Raw genomic sequence first — 22,520 nt, 5'->3', positions numbered from 1 at the left:
TTACATGGGGTATGATCTGCTCCACTAAACCTTTGGTCGCAGGCCAGCTTATAAGCTGCCTTTACCTCCTTAACCTTTTCCTCCTGCTCTGTTACTTCTGAGGTGAGGTGCGTATTCTCTTCCCGCAGTCTCATCTCGTTCCTCCTTGCTTCTGTAATTTGGCACTTTAGGAACTCTATCTTGTGCCTCGCGTGGCTTTTGCCATCACTAGTTTCTTGGGTGAGGTGTGCGTTTTCCTCCTGTAGCTTCATCTCACTGTCCCTAGCCACTGTGGCTTCCTGCACAAGGCGCTCTATCTCAGCCTGGCATTTCATGACCTCTAGTGTAAGGCGTGCATTTTCTTCCCGCACCCTCATCCCACTATCTCTGGCCTTATTCACCTCTCTTATGAGGCATTCTACCTCCGCCTGGCATTTTTCAAACTCTGACTCCCGATTCTTGGCCTCTTTAACCTCCTCCCGCACCCTCATCTCACCCTTCTTAACCCAGCCACCTATACCATAAACGGTGAGCTTACACACTGCCGCTAACTTCTGCAGGGCTACCCACAGACTAAAAGCAAGAAAAGCAAGAGCTGGTGCTTTCTCCAGATCCAGACCACTTATCATATCAAAAACTGCCTCCAGTCCTGCCACGGTCGCAAATTTGAAGGGGGCATTCTTTACCTGGTTTACGGTAATTTACCTTCCTTTACCTGGTTTACGGTAATTTACCTGGTCAGGCAGCGTTTTTGCCACTGCACTTTTTGCACTGCACAGCGGTTTCAAATCACAAAACCCCTCCTTCCAGTTCTGACTGGAGGAACTTATAATTAATGATATATTAAAATGGACAAATGGTCTGGATGCAAGAAAGTCAAACTTTACTAAAACTAAGAAACTACAACACACGATCTTGTAATCACGGTAAAATTGCTTAAATAGGGAAGGAAAAAAACGGACACAACGAGGGAAATCGACTAAAATACAATTCTAACGAAATCCCCACTTTACTCCCACCCCTAAACCTATCATACGTTGCCTTGTGGAAGGCCAGAAAAATATATGCTCACCACTGCAGTGCCAGCTCCATGTCCAACGAGATCTTCACTGTCCTGAAGTAAAGAAACACCGCAATGTTTTAAAAGTAAACTGCTGGTGTTCTTACTTCTTCAGACAGACTCCCACGCTGCAGAGGGCACACGGAGGCAAGCCAGAGAGAGAGAGATGCCTCTGAGAAGCAATCTCTTATACCCCAGTTTTGGTGCCGAAATGTGCCCGCCCAGATCCGGAAGTTTCTGGGCTAAAACAAAAGGGATCCAACTGTCCCCATTTTCCAGTAATGGGTGTTTCAAACCCATTCATTTTAAACTGTTCCCTTCCTCAGTTTAAGTGTTTCTTTTCAAATGTCTGTGCTGAGCCTTCGATCCATCTCCATTCAACCTGATGGGTTTTGAATGGAGTTGTATTGCTATGTAAACAGAAACCCATTATCTTGTAGTCACTGAAACCGCAGTCAATTGGTTTAATCCCTTGTGCAAATATCGTTGTAGCAGTTTCTGTAAACACACATCGATTGTCTCTGCAGGGAGGGGAAACTCCCCTTTTGATTGACAGAATTTGACTGCCGTTGCTTCACAGACACAGAAAGCTGCTTCCAGGCCCTTTGTCCTTGGCCACGCAGTTTGACAGCCATTTTATCCCTGGGCAATTTACCAAACTCAAGAGTTCCTTTTTTTAATAAAAATGTACTGTCTTAAGGTGTGCGATTTTTTTACAAAGTTCTTTGAATCCGGTGTTGTCCAAGTGCTGCCTAGCTTAACGCAGCCTTCTTGCGGTTCTGGGTATGTTTTAAAACATTGTCCAACCCAGAGACAATTTAAATCACGCAACGTCTTCGTCCACGATGTGGGTTAATATTTCCCGATCTTTGGGGGCTGAGGGGATTTTGCGAACCCCTACAATGTTACCTCTCTGTGTTTCGTGTACAAGGCAGACAAAGCCCTCTGAGCACCAACATTTAACAGTGCCTCGCCGTTTAAAAAAATGTTCTGTTTTCTGATTTTTCCTACCAAAGTGAATAACCTTACATTTCCCCACAGTATACTCCGTCTGCCACCTTATTGCACACTCACTTAACCTGTCTATATCCCTTTGCAGGTTCTTTGTGTCCTCCTCACAGGTTACTGTCCCACCTATCTTTGTATCGTCAGCAAACTTGGGCACATTACAATCGCTCCCTTCATCTAACTTATTGATATAGAGTGTTTCGCCTTAATACCACACCTAGGGGGGAAATTCAGTTGTTTGCACCTCCCGTTAGCGCCTTAAGAGGGCACTAAAAGGGCGTAAAGCAACTAGTGCCCGGGCGCGGCGATGCTTGCGCCACTCGCGAAATTAACTAGACTTTTGTGGCGGCACTAAACACTACCGCCACGATCTCTTGGGCCGGCAGATCGTGACGTCAGTCAAGTGCACAATGCCCCGGTAGTGCCCCGGACCAGATATTTAGTGGCGCCCCCTGCCTTACCGCCTGCCGCTAGCAACAACAGTTTGAGGAGAGCGTTATGCAGTCAGAAAGGGACTGGGGGAGCGCTACTTAAAGGCGACCGCTTCCTGCCTTTTTTTGTTGGTGACATTTTTGCACCACGCATTCTGAGAGAGAGAGCGAGAGAGACTTCTGGAGAGATTCAATGCTGTGTGAAGGAGTTTTGGGTACAGAGCAGCACTTTGCAGGTTTATTTTGGTTTGCCCTTCCTTGCTTCGCCAGCGCTCTGAGGTATCGCATCACTCCTCGGACTTTTTGCCTTAAGACTGGTGTGAAGCACCTGATTTAGCGCTCCAATCACCTCCAGGGGCAATAAAAGCCAAGTTTGCCGTCGGAGGCGATAATTAGTGCGCCAGGCACTAAATTTTGCGCATGGCCGATAATGCCGCCCCAAACGGGGCGATACTGAACTTTTCCCCCCTAGTCACAGTGCCCCGTGTGTGGCACTAATGGAGATTAACTGATAATAATAGAATGCTATTGAAAGATATAAATATAGTCCGTATCCTAAGGTACTGCACATGGCAAGGTTCCTCTTCGCTGTGTGTGCTATTTCTCTCTGTCTCCTCCTTTGCTTCTTTCTCCCCCTATTTCCCTTCTCTTCAATCCTCAGTTCCTATGTTCGCTTCTCTTTTTCTCCTTTTCTCCCCTACACTTTTTCTTTTTTCCTTTCGCATGGGAGCTGCTGGTTTGCATCGTGTGGTGGTGCACAATAAGCAGCCGCCAATGTCTTCCCGAAGCAAGTTGTGGGTAGGACTTGGCCGGAATTCCCTCTCGACCCATCCCCAAACACTCACGCCTCCCACCCCTCATTCCTATTGCATCCCCTGTACCATTACCTTCCCACTGACCCCGCCCATTATCTTCCCCTCTCAAGAACATGAGAAATAGTAGCAGGAGTCAGCCATATGGTCCCTCAAGCCAGCTCCGCCATTTAATAAGATCATGGCTGATCTTCGACCTCAACTCCACTTTCCCACCTGATCCCCATATCCCTTGATTCCCCTAGAGTCTAAACAGCTATTGATCTCAGCCTTGAATATACTCAACGATTCAGCATTCACAGCCCTCTGTGGTAGAGAATTCCAAAGATTCACCACCCTCAATGAAGAAATATCTCCTCATCTCAGTCGCCCCCTCCTTCTGGACTCTCCAGCCAGGGGAAACAGCTTCTCAGCATCTACCCTGCCAAGCCCCTTAAGAATTTTACACGTTTCAATGAGATCACCTCTCATTCTTCCAAACCCCAGAGCGCATAGTCCCAATCTACTCAATCTCTCCTCATAGGACAGCCCTCTCACCCCAGGAATCAGTCTGCTGAACCTTCATTGCACTCCCTCTAAGGCAAGTATATCCTGCCTTAGGAAAGGAGACCATAACTCTGCACAGTACTCCAGGTGTGGTCTCAGCAAGGCCCTCTACAATCGCAGCGACACTTTCCTCACTCTTACATTCAAACCCATTGAATTTCGTCTGCCTTGTGCTCGCCCATTCCACCAGCCTGTCAATGACCTCCGTGTACACAGGGAAAAATAAACATAGAAACATAGAAGATAGGAACAGGAGTAGGCCATTCGCCCCCTCGAGCCTACTCCACCATTCAATGAGATCATGGCTGATCATCCAAACGCAGTACCCTGTCCCTGCCCTCTCCCCATATCCCTTGATACCTTTAGCCTTAAGAAATATGTCTAACTCCTTCTTGAATATATTTAATGAATTGGCCTCAACTGCCTTCTGTGGTAGAGAATTCCACAGGTTCACCACTCTCTGGGTGAATAAATTCCTCCTCATCTCAGTCCTAAATGGCTTACCCCTTATCGTTAGACTGTGACACCTGGGCCTGGACCGCCCCGCCATCGGGAACAGCCTTCCTGCATCTAGTCTGTCTAGTCCTGTTAGAATTTTATAAGTTTCAATGAGATCACCTCTCATTCTTCTGAACTCCAGCGAGTATAAGTCCAATATAACTCATACGTCATTCCTGCCATCCCAGGTATCAGTCTGGTGACTCTTCGCTGCACTCCCTCCATGGCAAGAACATCCTTCCTCAGATAAGGCGACCAAAACTGCACACAATACTCAAGGTGTGGTCTCACCAAGGCCCTGTACAACTGCAGCAAGACATCCTTGTTCCTGTACTCAAACCCTCTCGATATGAAGGCTAACATACCATTTGCTTTCTTAACCGCCTGCTGCACCTGCGTGCTTACCTTCAGCGACTGGTGCACAAGGGCACTCAGGTCTCGTTGCACTTACCCTTCTCCTAATCTATTGCCGTTCAGATAATAATCTGCCTTCATGTTTTTGCCAGCAAAGTGGATAACCTCAAATTTATTCACATTATACTGCGTATGCCATGCATCTGCCCAATCAGCCAACCTGTCCAAATCATCCTGGAGTTTCTCGGTATCCTCCTCACAGCACACACACCCACCCAGCTTTGTGTCGTCTGCAGACTTGGAGGTGTTGTTTGAAGGATAAACATTTGTCCAGGAGAATACCCCGGTGTTCTTCCAAATACAACTGTGGAATCTTTTACGTCCACCTGAGATGGAAAACAGAGCCTCGGTTTAACATCTCATCCAAAAGGCGACACCTCCGACAGTGCTGCGCTCCCTCAGTACTATTTCACAGGAATTTGTGCTTCAGTCAAGTGGAGCTTGCACCTACGACTCACGCGAGCACGCGAACAACTGAGCCGAGGCTGACACCCAACTTGAACCAGAAAGCCACCTTAGAACAGAATAACCTAAGAATTAGGAGCAGGAGTCAGCCATATGGCCACTCGAGCCTGCTCCACTATTCAATGAGATCATAGCTGATCATCGAGCTCAACTCCACTTTTCCGCCCGATCACCATGTCCCTTGATTCCCCTACAGTCCAAAAATTATATCTATCTCAGTCTTGACTATGCACAAAGACTCAGCATCCACAGCCCTCTGGGGCAGAGAATTCCAAAGATTCACCACACTCTGAGTGAAGAAATTCCTTCTCATCTCAGTCTTAAATGGCCGACCCCGTTTCCTGAGACTATGCCGAGTTCTATACACTCCAGCCAGGGGAAACAACCTCTCAGTGTCTACCCTGTCATTCCCCATGGAACATAGGAACAGGAGGAGGCTATTCAGCCCCTCGAGCCTGTTCCGCCATTCAATGAGATTATGGCTGATCTGTGATCTAACTCCATCTATCCGCCTTTGCCCATACCCCTTATTACCTTTGGTTAACAATTATCGATCAATCGCAGATTTAATTTTAACAATGGACCCAGCATCAGTTGCTGTTTGTGGAAGAGAGTTCCAAACTTCTACCACCCTTTGTGTGTAGAAATGTTTCCTAACTACACTCCTGAAAGGCCTGGATCTAATTTTTAAGCTATGTTCCCTAACCCTAGACTCCCCAACTGGGGGAAATAGTTTCTCTCTACCTACCCGATCAGTTCCCCCTTAAATATCAAACCAAACTTGGGGGTGTGGCAAACATTGAGGTTGATACCAATCGACGGCAACAGGAAATAGAAAGGCTAGCAGAATGGGCAGATGGAATTTAATACAGAGAAGTGTGAGGTGATGCATTTTGGCAGAAGGAACAGGGAGAGGCAATATACACTTAATGGCACAGTCTTAAAGAGTTTTCAGGGACAGAGGTACCTGGGAGTTAATGTACATAGGACACTATGGAGGGATTTTCTAGATTTAATATGATAATTTCTAGCAGGCATTTGAGAAGATTTCACACAAGCGACTGTTAGCAAAAATTTAATTCTACGTTAAATTAGTAACTGTTAATAATATATTGCATTGATAACTTTAATTAGGTACATCTTAGTCTTAATATTCTTTAAAGTTAGTTAATAGTCGAATAAATAAAGGCAGGGCAGCTCAGTCCCACGGAATGTGCATCCTGTGCCATGTGGGAAATCCAGGACGTATCCCATGTCCTGGACAACCACGTGTGCAGGTCGTGTCGTCAGCTGGAGGAGCTCGCGGTTTCGGAGCTTGATCAGCAGCTGGCATCACTGCAGTGCATCCGCGAGGCTGAGAGCTACGTGGACAGCACGTTTCAGGAGGTGGTCACCCCGCAGCTAAGGAGTGTACAGGCAGAGAGGGAATGGGTGACCGTTAGACAGACGAGGAGAACAGACATGACTCCAGGATGGGGAGACAGGGACTGAATTTATATGGCTAGAGTTAAGATATAATAGAGGGGCCGTTACACTACTAGATGTATTCTATAGGCCACCAACTAGTGAGAAAATATGGAGAAGCAAATTTGCAGAGAAATTACAGAGAGATTTAAGAACTATTCAAGAAAGGCTGTAAGGATAATTCTAGTAACTGCAGGCTGGTCAGTTTAACATCAATGGTGGGTAAAGTTCTAGAAACAATAATCAAGGAAAATATTAACGGCCAGTTGGAGAGGTTTAAGCTAATTAAGGAGAGCCAACATGGATTTGTAAAAGGCAGATCGTGTTTGACTAATATAATTGAATTTTTTGATGAAGTAACAGGGAACATTGATCAAGAGAATGCAATGGATGTTGTCTGCATGGATTTTAGGAAGGCGTTTGATAAGGTACCACGTAGAAGGCTGGATAACCAAATTGAGGCTCATGGAATAGATGGGTCAGTGGCAGCTTGGAGAAGGAATTGGCTTAAGGATAGAAAACAGCGAGTTCTGGTAAATGTGTGTTTTTTCAGACTGGAGGATGGTAGACAGTGGTGTTCCCCAAGGGACAGTGCTGGGGCCACTGCTTTTTATGATATATATGTAATTGACCTGGATATTGGAATACAGAGTAGAATTTCTAAATTTACCGATGACAACAAACTTTGGGGTGTGGCAAACAGTGAGGATGATACCAGTCAAATACAGCAGGATATAGAAAGGCTAGCAGAATGGGCAGACAAATGGCAGATGGAATTTAATACAGAGATGTGTGAAGTGATGCATTTTGGTAGAAGGAACAGGGTGAGGCAATATACACTTAATGGGACAGTTTTAAAGAGTGTGCAGGGACAGAGGGACCTGGGAGTTAATGTACATAGGTCTCTGAAGGTGGCAGGACATATTGAGAGAGTGGTTAGCAAAGCATATGGGATCTTGGGCTTCATAAATAGAGGTACTGCGTACAAAAGTAGAGAAGTTATGCTGAACCTTTATAAAGTGCTGTTTAGGCCACGACTGGAGTATTGCATCCAGTTCTGTTCACCACACTTTAGGAAGGATGTGAAGGCCCTTGAGAGGGTGCAGAGCAGATTTACCAGAATGGTTCTGGGGATGGGGCATCTTAGCTACAAGGACAGGTTGGAGAAGCTGGATTTGTTTTCATTACCACAACAACAACAACAACAACCTCTATTTATATAGCACCTTTAACGTAGTAAAACGTCCCAAGGCGCTGGACAGGATGATTTTAAGGCAAAGGAGGTTAAGGGGTGATTTGATAGACGTGTACAAGATTATGGCGGGTTTGGATACACGAGACGGGAAAAGGCTGTTCCCACTAGTTCATTGTACAAGGACTGGTGGACACAGATTTAAGGTTTTGGGCAAGAGATACAGGAGGGATGTGAGGAAAACTTTTTTACGCAGTGAGTGGTGAGGACTTGGGACTCGCTGCCAACGGAAGTCGTAGAAGCAGAGACACTCAATGTTTTCAAGGGGAGACTGGATAGAAACTTGAGGGAAATAAACTTGCAGGGCTATGGGGATAGAGTGGGGGAATGGGACTGAATGGATTGCTCCACAGAGAGCTGGAACAGAATCAATGGGCCGAATGACCTCCTTCTGTGCCGTTATGACTCTATGACAATGAAGTATAGATTAGTGATAATGGGGGCTTCAACTATCCTAATATATCTGACTATAGAGAGTTCAGATGAGAAGTGAAAAGGAAAATAAGAGGGGCAAAGAGAGGGTCTGAGAATAGAATGGCAGCTAACATAAAAGGTAATCCCAAAGTCTTCTGTAGGCATATATTACCAAGTTTAATGACACTAAGTTAGTGGCAGAGTAAGTAGTGCGGAAGGGAGCAGAAAATTGCAAAGGGACATTGGCTGAGTGCGCAAAACTAGAGGCATCAGATTCAGAGGGAAGGAAATTCGGGAGTTTAATGAGTTTGAATGGAACATTTTTGACTTGTGCAGTTCGGTCAGAGAAATGCCAGTGAAAGGAAATCATTGCAGAAAGAGCGATTCTGTTGTGTCCCTTCTGTCTGAACAGTGCTTTGTCGATAGTTAAATAAGCAGAGGTCTCCATAGTGTAGCGGTTATCAGGTTTGCCTCACATGTGAAAAGTCCTGGTTCGAGCCTGTGCGGAAACATTATGTTCCTGATGATTTTTTCTCTGTAATAAATTTAATCGGTTTCTTGTGTCAGGAAAAATGAACAATTTTAAACAGACTCCGAAAATGCAGAGTGCGTAAATTCTGATAGGGTATAAATCTTCGTCAATGAATAAACTTTCACAAATTAATAAAGTTAAATTACTCAACTTTTGACTGTCCCTTACTGTGAGCATTTCTTTCATTCAGCAAAACAACGCTTTCGGTTAATGAATGTTGATTAAAACAATTAAACCACTAAACTGCCAGAACACACATTAAAGAGTTGAACACAATTGCTGATATTTCTTATCTTTTTTCTTGTGTTTTTTCAGCTCTTGGTCCTTTTCAGCTCCTGACTGCGGATATTCCTCTGATTAAACGTGAACAAAATGAAATATCTCGCAGCCCCGGCCTCGGTTAATACCAACAGATCTAAGCCACATTTCAGGCCCGAAAACAAACCCATTAATTATTCGCTCTTCCCCAGCTCCAGAGTTCAGATTGTTACTGCCCATCCCTGGAGCTGCAAGATACCAGGGACCCAGGGCAAACCTCCCCATGCACCGAGCACAGGCTCAGGAAAACCCCGGGGGAGAAGATATCCCGGTCACTGAGCCTTCAACATCATTGAACAAGCACCTGGACTGAAACGTTCTTCATGTGGAAGTGATAAGATGCAAAAGTTAATCCAACAAGTGAGGATGACCGAGCGGTCTAAGGTGCTGCGTTCAGGTCGCAGTCTCCTCTTAGAAGCGTGGGTTCGAATCCCACTTCTGACAGTCTTTACTTTTAATTACGAAGCGGAACTCATTTATTTTCACACCACTGTCAAGCACTTTGGGACATCCCTTAAAAGTGGGATTCAGCGGTTCACCTGCTCCATTCACATAGAAACATAGAAGATAGGAGCAGGAGTAGGCCATTCGGCCCCTCGAGCCTACTCCGCCATTTAATGAGATCATGGCTGATCATCCACATTCAGTACCCTGTCCCTGCTTTCTCCCCATATCCCTTTATCTCTTTAGCCTTAAGAAATATATCTAACTCCTTCTTGAATATATTTAATGAATTGGCCTCAACTGCCTTCTGTGGTACAGAATTCAACAGGTTCACCACTCTCTGGGTGAAGAAATTCCTCCTCATCTCAGCCCTAAATGGCTTACCCCTTATCCTTAGACTGTGACCGCTGGTTCTGGATTCCCGCACCATCGGGATCATTCTTCCTGAATCTCGTGTGTCAAGTCCTGTTAGAATTTTGTAAGTTTCAATTTGATCTCCTCTCGTTCTTCTAAACTCTAGCGAATATAAGCCTAATCATCTCAATCTGTCTTCATACGTCATTCCTGCCATCCCATGTACCAGTCTGGTGAATCTTCGCTGCACTCCCTCCATGGCAAGAACATCCTTCCTCAGATAAGGTGACCAAAGCTGCACACAATACTCAAGTTGTGGTCTCACCAAGGCCTTGTCCAACTGCAGCAAGACATGCTTGCTCCTGTACTCGAATCCGCTCACTATAAAGGCCAACATTTGCCTTCTTAACCACCTGCTGCACTTGCATGCTTACCTTCAGCGATTGGTGCACAAGGACACCCAGGTCTCATTGCAGTGCCCCTTTTCCTAATCTATTGATGTTCTGATAATAAGCTGTCTTCCTGTTTTTGCCACCAAAGTTGATAACCTCACATTTATCCACATTATACTGCATCTGCCATGCATCTGCTAAATCACCTAACCTGTCCATATCATATTGAAGTTTCTCTGCATCCTCCTCACAGCACACATGCCCACCCAGCTTTGTGTCGTCTGCAAACTTGGAGTTATTACATCTAGTTCAACATTCTACATCATTAATATATATTGTGAGTACCTGAGGTCCTAGCACTTATCCCTGCCCTAGCCCACTAGTAACTGCCTGCCACTTGGAAAAAGACCCGTTTAGACATACTCTTTGCTTCCTGTCTGCCAACCAGTTCTCTATCCAAGTCAGTACCTTACTCCCGATCCCATGTGCTTTAACTTTGCACGCCAATCTCTTATCTGGGACCTTATCGAAAACCTTCTGAAAGTCCAAATACACCACACCCACTGGTGCTCCCTTATCTATTCTACCAGTTACATCCTCCAAATTTTTTAACATTTCCATCTCACCTGATGATGCGCTATCAATTACTCAAAAGACTGAGGTTAAGCGAGTAACTAACAGGCTTTTATTAACAAGAGAATGAAGGTGTGCCTCGAGTGGTCGACCAGTCCAGAATACAGAGGGACTGTGGAGCAGTCACCTTTATACCTGGACTCGTGGGAGGAGTCAGCCGAGGCATGTACAGACATGTACACAGTGGAATACAAACACCCACACAGTCAGGTACAACTGTGGTTTACCACATTCACCCCTTGTTTAAGAATGAGTCCGGCGGGGTGAAGTGTACTAAAAGTTTGTGTATTGGAGTCTCTCCGGAGGTCTTGTCTGCCGCTGTGATCGACGTGGCGACGGCAGGGGTAGTGAAGCTTCCGGCGTCGAGTCCCGCGTAGGCTGGGGCAATGGTGTGTAGTCCTCGTGGGTGTCGAGCAGGTCGCGGGGCCCAGGCATGCTATCTGCTGGGGGGGTGGTAGTGGGTAGTGGGTTACTGGGGCGACCGAGGGTGCGAAGTCTCGTATGGAGACTGTGTCTTCCCGCCCGTCCGGGTACGCAATGTATGCATACTAGGGGTTGGCGTGGAGGAGGTCGACCCTCTCGACCAGGGTGTCCGTTTTATGGATCCTCACGTGTCTTCTCAGTAGGACCGGCCCTGGGGACGTCAGCCATGGCGGTCGTGATGTTCCCGATGTGGACTTCCTTGGGAAGACAAACATTTTCTCATGAGGGGTGGCATTAGTGGCAGTGCAGAGCAGTGACCGAATAGAGTGGAGCACATCGGGGAGCACATCCTGCCAGCGGGAGGTCGGAAGGCCCCTAGACTTTAAGGCTAGCAGGGCGGCCTTCCCAACTGTCGCATTCTCTCTTTCCACCTGTCTGTTCCGCCGGGGGTTGTAACTGGTGGTCCTGCTTGTGGCAATACCCCTAGCCAACAGGTACTGGTGGAGTTCGTTGCTCATAAACGATGAGCCCAGGTCGCTATGGATATAGCTGGGGAAACTGAACAGGGTGAAGAGGTCGTTCAGACATTTAATGACCGTGGCACTGGTCATGTCCGGGCAGGGGATGGTGAACGGGAAACTGGAGTGCTCATCAATAATGTTGAGGAAGTACACATTGCAGTCGGAGGAGGTGAGAGGCCCTTTAAAATCAACGCTCAGGCACTCGAAGGGGCGAGTGGCTTTTATTAGGTGAGCCCTGTCTGGTCTATAAAAGTGCGGTTTGCACTCAGCACAGACTTGGCAGTTCCTGGTCATGGTCCTTACCTCCTCAATGGAGTAAGGCAGGTTGCGGGCCTTGATGAAGTGGAAGAACCTGGTGACCCCCGGGTGGCAGATGTCATTGTGGACGGCCCGCAGTCTATCGATCTGCGTGCTGGCGCAGGTGCCACGCGATAGAGCATCCGAGGGTTCATTGAGCTTCCCGGGCCGGTACAAGATCTCGTAATTGTAGGTGGAAAGTTCGATTCTCCACCTCAAGATCTTGTCGTTTTTGATTTTGCCCCTCTGCTTGTTGTTTAACAGAAAAGCAACTGAACGCTGGTCAGTGAGCAGGGTAAATCGTTTTCCGGCCAGGTAGTGCCTCCAATGATGCACAGCCTCCACAATAGCCTGTGCCTCCTTCTCAACAGCGGAGTGTCTGGTCTCTGGGCCCTGGAGGGTTCGTGAAAAGAAGGCCACGGGTCTCCCCGCCTGATTAAGGGTAGCGGCCAGGGCAAAGTCGGACGCATCGCTTTCCACCTGGAAGGGGATGGATTCATCCACTGCGTGCATGGTGGCTTTGGCAATGTCTTCCTTGATATGGTGGAAGGCTAAGCGGGCCTCTGCCATCAAGGGGAAAGAGGTGGACTTGATCAGCAGACGGGCCTTGTCCACATAGTAGGGCACCCACTGGGTGTAATAGGAGAAAAACCCTAGGCACCTCTTCAGGGCCTTGAGGCAGTGGGGCAGTGGGAGTTCCAGAAGGGGACGCATCCGGTCGGGGTCGGGACCGATGACTCCGTGTTCCACAACACAGCCAAGGATGGCGAGGCGGATTGTGCGGAATATGCACTTCTCCTTGTTATGCATCAGGTTCAGGAGTTCGGCGGTGCAGAGGAATTTTTGGAGGTTTGCGTCATGGTCCTGCAAGTCTTGGCCGCAGATGGTCACATTGTCCAGATATGGGAAAGTGGCCTGCAACGCATTTTGATCGACCATCCGGTCCATCTCCCTTTGGAAGACGGAGACCCCATTGGTGACGCCAAAGGGAACCCTAAGGAAGTGATAGAGGCGGCCGTTTGCCTCAAAGGCAGTATACTGGCGGTCCTCAGGGCGGATAGGGAGCTGGTGGTACGCTGATTTCAGGTCAATGGTCGAGAAGACGTGGTACTGCGCGATCTGGTTGACCATATCAGCTATGTGGGGGAGTGGGTAAGCCTCCAGCAGGGTGTAGCGATTTATTGTCTGGCTGTAGTCGATGACCAGGCGCTGCTTCTCGCCAGTCTTAACGACCACAACCTGGGCTCGCCAGGGGCTGATGTTGCCCTCAATAATCCCCTCCTTCAGGAGCTGCTCCACTTCGGTTTTAATGAAAACCCTGTCCCCGGCACTGTATCGCCTGCTCTTTGTGGCGATGGGCTTACAGTCGGGGGTGAGGTTAGCAAACAGCGGGGGTGGGGGCGACTCTGAGTGTGGAGAGGTTGCACCTGGTGCGCAGCGGGCAGTTTGGAAGCTGCTGGCTGCGGACTGTGAGTGGGGGGAGGGGTCCACCGTACGCCATCGTAACACTTCTAAGGTGGCACTGAAAATCTAGCCCCAGTAGAACGGCAGTGCAGAGGTGGGGCAGGACCAGAAGTTTAAAATGATCATACACAGTCCCGTCTACTAAGAGTGTCACCATGCAGTAGATGCCAATGTCCGCCGACTGGGACTCGGAGGCCATAGAAATCCGCTGGTGCGCAGGCAGGCCTGGGAGAGAGCAACGCCGCACCGTGTCGGGGTGGATGAAGCTCTCCGTGCTCCCAGAGTCAAAAAGGCAGGTTGTTTAGTGACCATTTACCTTAATGTCCATTGTGGGCCGGGCCAGTTGGTGCGGTCTCGCTTGGTCCAGCGTAACGGAGGCCAGCGTAGGGGTCGGTGTGTCGCTGCGGGTATCAGATGAGGCGGTGTTGGGGGCCTGCTGCATCCCGGCTGGCATCCAAGATGGCGGCGTCCATGATCCCCATGTGGCTCGAGGTGTCCAAAATGGCTGCTGTTCTGGTGGTTCGCACATGGCTGGGGAGGCCCAAGATGGTGGCCCGCACGGCCCACACACGGCGCTGCTGGGGTTCGGGGTGGCTTTGGCCCTGCAGACACTGGCGTAGTGTCCCTTCTTCCCGCAGCCCGAGCAGATCGCATTTTTTGTCGGGCAGCGCGCTCTGGGATGTTTGGCCTGGCCACTGAAGTAGCATTTCTGGCCTTGGGACACTGCTGCGGTAGTTGGGCCGTTGCTGGAATGTGGCTGGCGTGGCACGGCGCTATGAGACGGTCCTACCATGTCCCAGACTGTCGTTCCCCGCGGCGTCCACGGTGCAGAGGAGTAGGCATCCATGCCCCGTTAGGCTGCGTCCAATGATAGTGCGAGTTCGGAGGCCTTGTTGAGGTCGAGGTCACTCTGCTCCAACAGTCGCTGTCGGGTGTAATTGGACCTGTGGCCCACTACAAAAGCGTCCCGGATACGTTCCTCTGTGTACACGGTGGCCTTTACATCCTTACAACCACAGGCCCGGCCAAGCACAGACGGTGCCTGAAGGTATTCCTCGGTCGATTCCCCAGGTTGTTGTTTACGACTCCCCAAGAGGTGCCTGGCGCACAGCTCGTTCACTGGGCACGTGTACTGGTCCTTGAGGAGCTTGAGAGCAGCCGTGTATGAGGTCGCATCCTGGATGACCGATTACGCTCGGTGGTTCACTTTGGAGGTCAGGACATCCAGTTTGTCCTCATCCGATTTGACCATTGCAGCGGAGACGATCAGGAATCTTTCAAAGCACCTAAGCCAGTGAGCAAACTTGGTGGATGCGTCCGCCTTCCGATGGTCTAAGTCCAGGCATGCTGGTGTGAGGGTCTCCTCCATTATAAAAAATCTTGTTAATAAAATTGATGCGCTATCAATTACACAAAAGACTGAGGTTAAGCGAGTAACTAACAGGCTTTTATTAACAAGAGAATGAAGGTGTGCCTCGAGTGGTCGACCAGTCCAGAATACAGGGGGATTGTGGAGAAGTCACCTTTAAACCTGGACTCGTGGGAGGAATCAGCCGAGGCATGTACAGAGATGTACACAGTGGAATACAAACACCCACACTGGCAGGTATAACAGTGGTTTACCACACCTGGTACTGAAAGTGGAGACGGTTCCACAGTGTAGCAGTTATCACGTTTGCAGAATCATTTTGTTGGAACTTGCTCCTTCTGCTTGTCCAGGGGCGAGATTGCTCTCCTGTGTGAGGAAATAACAACTAAGAACAAAAGAATTAGGAGCTGGAGTAGCCCATATATTGTGTAAAATGAGATATGGGTAACAGTTAACAGTTAACATGCAAAGCACAAAACATGCTGACAAGGGTGGTGCTGTTGCTGTTTGGCGAACCGACCTCTACCTAGTGGAAGCTGTACGCCAACTCTCCAACACATCCTCCTACCTCCGCCTGGACCATGACCCCACTACCGAATATCAAGCCACCATTTGCAAGACTGTCACTGACCTCGTATGAGAAGAGATTGAGTAAACTAGGTCTGCAATCTATTGAATTCGGAAGAATGAGAGGGGATCTCATTAAGCATGCAAAATTATTACATGGTTTGATCGGTTGGATGCTGGGAGAATGTTTCCCTTGGCTGGGGAGTCTAGAACCAGGGGCCACAGCCTCAGGATAAAGGTTAGGCCATTCAGGACTGAGAGGAGAATAAATTTCTGCACACAGAGGGTGGTGAATATTTGGAATTCTCTACCCCAGAGGGCTGTGGAGGGGTATGTTCAAAACAGAAGTCGGTAGATTTCTGACTGGTAAGGGCATCAATGGATATGGCGATAGGGCCAGTGAATGGAATTGAGGCAGGAGATCAGCCATGATCTCATAGAATCCCCTACACTTGCTTAAACATCTGTTCCATTACCTCTTTTTTCCAGTTCTGACGAAAGGTTATCGACCTGAAACGTTAACTCTGTTTCTCTCTTCGCAGAAGCTACCTGACCTGCTGAGTACCTCCAGCATTTTCTGTTTCAATTCAGATTTCCAGCATCTGCAGTATTTTCTCAGTTCGCATTTCTTTCATTGTGCAAAACAAGGTTATCGCTCAGTTAATGGGCCAGAAATTCGTGAGCAAATGCGTGAATGCGGTTGGGGTACTCACGCATCTGGCCGTTGGAAATGCTGGCGTTCAGCATGCACAGCGCATGCGGGGAACGCCGGCATTTCCAGTCCTCAGAACGAAGGGGTTGATAGGCACAGCGCGTGCGACTGCACAGGCAGCGCTTGCGCAGTGAATTTCGTAGATTTCATTCATGGATTCAGTGAGGGTAAGTCCTTACAAGTTACACTTGAAAAAAGCAGGTGTAAAGTTGTTCCAAGGCTGCGGAGGAAGATATATTTTATCGTGGAGCTTCTGAAAGGCAATATTTTTGTTTGGGAAAGGGAGGGAAGTTATTTTAAGAAATTTTAAGTAAGTTTCAAAGTTAAAAATTTTTTTTTAAACAGGTTTTCAGAACAGTAGGTAAAAGGAGCAATTGTGGCTGTGTGAATGGAATGTGAAAATGAGTGTTCTAAAATGAGTAATGTGACATTTCCAGCACTTTTAAGAAAGAAACTTTTCATCAGTAATAAGTAATTCTGTATGTATGTCCGCATATATTCCTTTACGTATATGTATGTATGTTTTATATTCCTTTACTTATGTGTATGAATGTATGTTTTTAATTATGATTTTCCAATAAGTTACTTTCTCTGAAAGTCATAATTAAATAATACATTCATACACATAAGTAAAGGAATATATACATAACACGCAAAGGAATATATACAGACATACATACTTTCAGAAGCTCCACAATAAGAAATATCTTCCTCCGCAGCCTCTGGAGCAACTGTACCCATGCTTTTTTCATGTGTAAGTTGTAAGGACTTGACCTCACTGAAAGCATGAATGAAAGCGGCGAATTTTACTGCGCACGCGTTCTGCCTCTGAACCCCTTCGTTCAGAGGACAGGAAATGCCGGTTTTCCCCGCATGCGCTGTGCATGCTGAAAACCGGCATTTCCTCCGGCCAGACGCGTAAGTACCCCGACCGTACTCGCGCATTTGGAAGGGAATTACTGGGCCAACATTTTACATGTAAATAAAATGAAAAATTTAACAATTGCACGATTTGCCCCCTCGCATCTGCGACTGAGGGTCCAAGGAGGTGCATTGCGCAAGAGGTCATCGTCGTACGTATCCTCACACTGTTCCCTTTCGGGAACTGTATGAAGTGGTGGAAGGATTTATGGCCGTGATTAACGCTCATTCCGTGACCGTAACCATCTTTGAACCAGCCATTAGGGTGGTTAGTCCTATGGCGTGAGGGTTTTACAGGCTCCCACAACCCATCTGAGGTGGGGGGGGGACCCACACGCACGGACGCAAGTATCCCGCTGGATGTCCACCCAGAATTTATAGTTGGAGCTCCGACTCCACTTGCCGGGACTGTCTGGAGTGGGGTTCGAAACCCTACTCCTTCTGGCCCAGCGGCGGGGATGCATACTGCTATGCAAAAGGCCCACTCCGCACAAAAGGTGACACCCATACGTTTCCTGCGCCTTTTCCCTCCCCGTGACTGGAGCCCTATGCTGCCACTTGAAAGACCAAGCTATCATCTGCCCTTTTTGCGGTGCCTTTGACTTCTCATTACCAATGATGAGCAGGCGCTGCGCCTCCACCTCCTTGAGGAGATTGCTGAGGTCATCATCAGTTCAATTGTGAGTTCTTTTAATGCCGTGAATTGTGCTCATTCCAGCCATTTCACATTGTTAATTGGATTGGGCCTTTGGCATAGCGGTAAGAATCCCCGCCGCTGGGCCTAGATCTGGAAGAGGAATTTCTGAACCCCGCTCCAAACAGTCCCGGCAAGTGAAGTCGGAGCTCCGGCTCTAAATTCTGGGCTTGACACATCCAGTGGGATATTTGCGTGTGTGGGTGGCCCCCCCTCGTTGTATAGCTTGTGGGAGCCTGTAAAACCCTCCCACCATAGGATTAACCGCCCTAATGGCTGGTTCAAACATGGTTACTGTCACAGAATGAGCGTTAATCATGGCCATAAATCCTTCCACCACTTCATACAGTTCCCCAAAGGGAACAGTGTGAAGACACGTATGACGACGACATTGCTAAATAAATATATGGAATTAAAAAAATTCTTTTAGGGCTTTTAAAAGTCTTTAAATTGCTTTAATTCTGTTTAAAACTACTTCAGATTCTTCAAAATAATGTAAACATTTTTAAAAGTTTATAAAAGTTACCAAAATCTTCAAAAAACTTCCAAAAACCTATTAAAACTGCTGCTTTGCATGTAAAAATGCTTAGCAGCTTGGCAGAAACATTGGGGGCGTGTCCTGTGAAACTGAGACCTCAAGGGGCGTGTCTCAGTTGCACTGCGCGCTCCAGGCTTCGCGCTGGCTGCACACCTGGGCGGCGTGACGTCATACGCTGCCCGAGATTCTTCTTTTTGAAACACGAATTCCAGGCGTCCCTGGAGGTGATCGGCAGGAGCGTCGGTTAAGTGCATATACGGGGCTTGCACGCGCGGCAAGCCCCGTTCACGAATTTCTGGCCCAATGACGCTTTGAAAGCAACATAAAAGTTTAACAAAATAAATACCGCCCAACGTGGGGCTCGAACCCACGACACTGAGATTAAGAGTCTCATGCTCGACCGACTGAGCTAGCCGGGCCCGTTAGAACTACATTTCTTTGTCGCTGATTGCAGTCAGGTACCTGGTGGCTCCGGCCCGGTCACAACTGCATGTCTGTGCCGCGTTTCTGCAAACTACAAAACAAGTTCTCCACAAGCCCAAGGCGTATAAGGAACTCAAGCAGCATAATCCCTTTCATTAACCACAGGGGTTCAGGCAATTTTCTGATCGCAAAGCGCTTTAGTCCTTGTCAATATCTCTTGTCTATTTCCCGGAGATTCCCGGTTCTGTCTTTCTCTCTGGCTCTGTTTAATGTGTCTGTGGCCACCTGCGGGTTGATTTTGAAGGAATACCTGTGTTTGTGTCTGCTTGTTACGTTAAACAAATGAGGGCATCAGGCACTTCTGTGCATGACACTGAGGAATCAGGAGAAGGCAGGAGGAATGAAAAAGTGTTTGTGGAATGTTTACATTGTAGGACCTCGTGGCGCAACGGTAGCGCGTCTGACTCCAAATCTGAAGATTGCGTGTTCAAATCACGTACAAGGTCACTGTTCTTCCTGGTAATTCCAGAATTGTTGTTTTCTTTGCCGTTTCACAATAACCAGGCACTTGCTCCAAAGACTGTCTCACTCTTTCCCCAGTGTCAGGGAGAGAAGCGCCACAATTCCTCATTTATTTAAAGTGACAAGACACAAGCACAGGTATTCGCTAAAAATCAACCTGCAGGCGGTCACACAGAATAAGCAGAGCCAGAGAGACAGGCAGAATCGGGAAACACCGGCAAATAGACGAGAGATATTGAGAAGGTGAGAAAGCGCTTTGCGATCAGAAAATTGCCTGAATCCCTGTGGTTAATGAAAGGGCTTTTGATGCTTGATTTCCTTACACACCTTGGAATTCAGGTGAACCTGGTTCATGGTTTGCAGAACAATTTAAACCCCTGGGTTAAACCTGAGGGAAGGAAATTCGGCAGTTTAATGAGTTTGAAAGGAACATTTTTGACTTGTGCAGTTCGGTCAGAGCCAGTGAAAGGAAATCAAAGCAGAAAAAGCGATTCTGTAGTGTCCCTTCTGTCTGAACAGTGCTTTCTCGAGCGTATTTAAGCAGAGGTTTCCGTAGTGTAGCGGTTATCACGTTTGCCTTACACACGAAATAGTTCCTGGTTCGAGCCCAGGCGGAAGCATTATTTTTCTGTGAAATAAATTTAACAGGTTTCTTGTGTCAGAAGCAACGAACAGTTTAAAGCAGACTCCTAAAATAGACAGTGCGTAAATTCTGACAGAGTATAAATCTTCGTCAATGAATAAACTTTCACAAATTATTAAAGTTAAATTACTCAACTTTCGACTGTCCCTTACTGTGAGCATTTCTTTCATTCTGCAAAACAACGCTTTCGGTTAATGAATGTTGATTAAAACAATTAAACCACTAAAATACCAGAACACACATTAAAGAGTTGATCACAATTGCTGATATTTCTTACCTTTTTTCTGGTATTTTTTCAGCTCTTGGTCCTTTTCAGCTCCTGACTGCGGATATTCCTCTGATTAAACGTGAACAAACTGAAATATCCCGCAGCCCCGGCCTCGGTTATTACCAACAGATCTAAGCCGCATTTCATGCCCGAAAACAAACACATTAATTATTCGCTTTTCCCCAGCTCCAAAGCTCAGATTGTTACTGCCCATCCCTGGAGCTGCAAGATACCAGGGACCCGGGACAAACCTCCCCATACACCGAGCACAAGCTCAGGAAATCCCCAGGGGGAGATGATATCCCGGTCACTGTGCCTTCAACAGCATTGAACAAGCACCCGGACGGAAACGTTCTTCATGCGGAAGTGATGAGATGTAGAAATTAACGAAACAAGTCAGGATGGCCGAGCGGTCTAAGGCGCTGCGTTCAGGTCGCAGTCTCCTCTGGAGGCGTGGGTTCGAATCCCACTTCTGACAGTCTTTACTTTTAATTACGAAGCGGAACTCATTTATTTTCACACCACTGTCAAGCACTTTGGGACATCCCTTAAAAGTGGGATTCAGCGGTTCACCTGCTCCATTCACATAGAAACATAGAAGATAGGAGCAGGAGTAGGCCATTCGGCCCCTCGAGCCTGCTCTGTCATTTAATGAGATCATGGCTGATCATCCACATTCAGTACCCTGTCCCTGCTTTCTCCCCATATCCCTTTATCTCTTTAGCCTTAATAAATATATCTAACTCCTTCTTGAATATATTTAATGAACTGGCCTCAACTGCCTTCTGTGGTACAGAAGTCAACAGGTTCACCACTCTCTGGGTAAAGACATTCCTCCTCATCTCAGCCCGAGGTGGCTTACCCCTTATCCTAAGACTGTGACCGCTGGTTCTGGATTCCCGCACCATCGGGACCATTCTTCCTGCATCTAGTGTGTCTAGTCTTGTTAGAATTTTGTAAGTTTCAATGAGATCTCCTCTCGTTCTTCTAAATTCTAGCGAATATAAGTCTAATCATCTCAACCTGTCTTCATACGTCATTCCTGCCATCCCATGTATCAGTCTGGTGAATCTTCGCAGCACTCCCTCCATGACAAGAACATCCTTCCTCGGATAAGGTGACCAAAGCTGCACACAATACTCAAGGTATGGTCTCACCAAGGCCTTGTACAACTGCAGCAAGACATCCTTGCTCATGTTCTCGAAACCTCTCACTATAAAGGGCAAGATTTGCCTTCTTAACCACCTGCTGCACCTGCATGCTTTCCTTCAGCGATTGGTGCAAACGGACACCCAGGTCTCATTGCAGTTCCCATTTTCCCAATCTATTGTCATTCTGATAATTAGCTGTCTTCCTGTTTTTGCCACCAAAGTTGATAACCTCACATTTATCCACATTATACTGCATCTGCCATGCTTCTGCTAAATCACCTAATCTGTCCATATCATACTGGAGTTTCTCTGCATCCTCCTCACAACACACATGCCCACCCAGCTTTGTGTCATCTGCAAACTTGGAGTTATTACATCTAGTTCAACCTTCTAGATCATTAATATATATTGTAAGTAGCTGGGGTCCTAGCACTTATCCCTGCCATACCACACTAGTAAATGCCTGCCACTTGGAAAAAGTCCCGTTTAGACATACTCTTTGCTTCCTGTCTGCCAACCAGTTCTCTATCCAAGTCAGTACCTTACCCCCGATCCCATGTGCTTTAACTTTGCACGCCAATCTCTTATGTGGGACATTATCGAAAGCCTTCTGAAAGTCCAAATACACCACATCCACTGGTTCTCCCTTATCTTTTCTACCAGTTACATCCTCAAAAATGTTTAACATTTCCATCTGACCTGGTACTGAAAGTGGAGACGGTTCCACAGTGTAGCAGTTATCACGTTTGCGGAATCATTTTGTTGGAATTTGCTCCTTCTGCTTGTCCAGGGGCGAGATTGCTCTCCTGTGTGAGGAAATAACAACTAAGAACAAAAGAATTAGGAGCTGGAGTAGCCCATATATTGTGTAAAATGAGATATGGGTAACAGTTAACAGTTAACATGCAAAGCACAAAACCTGCTGACAAGGGTGGTTCTGTTGCTGTTTGGCGAACCGACCTCTACCTAGCGGAAGCTGTACGCCAACTCT

The 22,520-nt window shown here is 47.3% G+C and overlaps 3 non-coding genes across 3 annotated transcripts; 2 read left to right on the top strand and 1 right to left on the bottom strand.

Annotated features, from left to right (window-relative positions):
- Positions 1-9,553: 9,553 nt before the first annotated feature.
- trnal-cag (transfer RNA leucine (anticodon CAG)) lies at positions 9,554-9,637 on the top strand. The gene has a single exon. It is a non-coding gene; the product is annotated as a tRNA-Leu (tRNA).
- Positions 9,638-18,868: 9,231 nt separating this feature from the next.
- Positions 18,869-18,941, bottom strand: trnak-cuu (transfer RNA lysine (anticodon CUU)). The gene has a single exon. It is a non-coding gene; the product is annotated as a tRNA-Lys (tRNA).
- Positions 18,942-20,773: 1,832 nt separating this feature from the next.
- On the top strand, positions 20,774-20,856 carry trnal-cag (transfer RNA leucine (anticodon CAG)). The gene has a single exon. It is a non-coding gene; the product is annotated as a tRNA-Leu (tRNA).
- The last annotated feature ends 1,664 nt before the right edge of the window (positions 20,857-22,520 follow it).

Source organism: Somniosus microcephalus, unplaced genomic scaffold (genome assembly GCF_052327205.1).
Source record: "Somniosus microcephalus isolate GS21.2 unplaced genomic scaffold, FLI_Smic_1.0 unresolved_chr4, whole genome shotgun sequence".
NCBI classification, from domain to species: Eukaryota; Metazoa; Chordata; class Chondrichthyes; order Squaliformes; family Somniosidae; genus Somniosus; species Somniosus microcephalus.
Note: the sequence above shows the minus strand (reverse complement) of the source record. Positions and strands in the feature narration are given on the sequence as shown.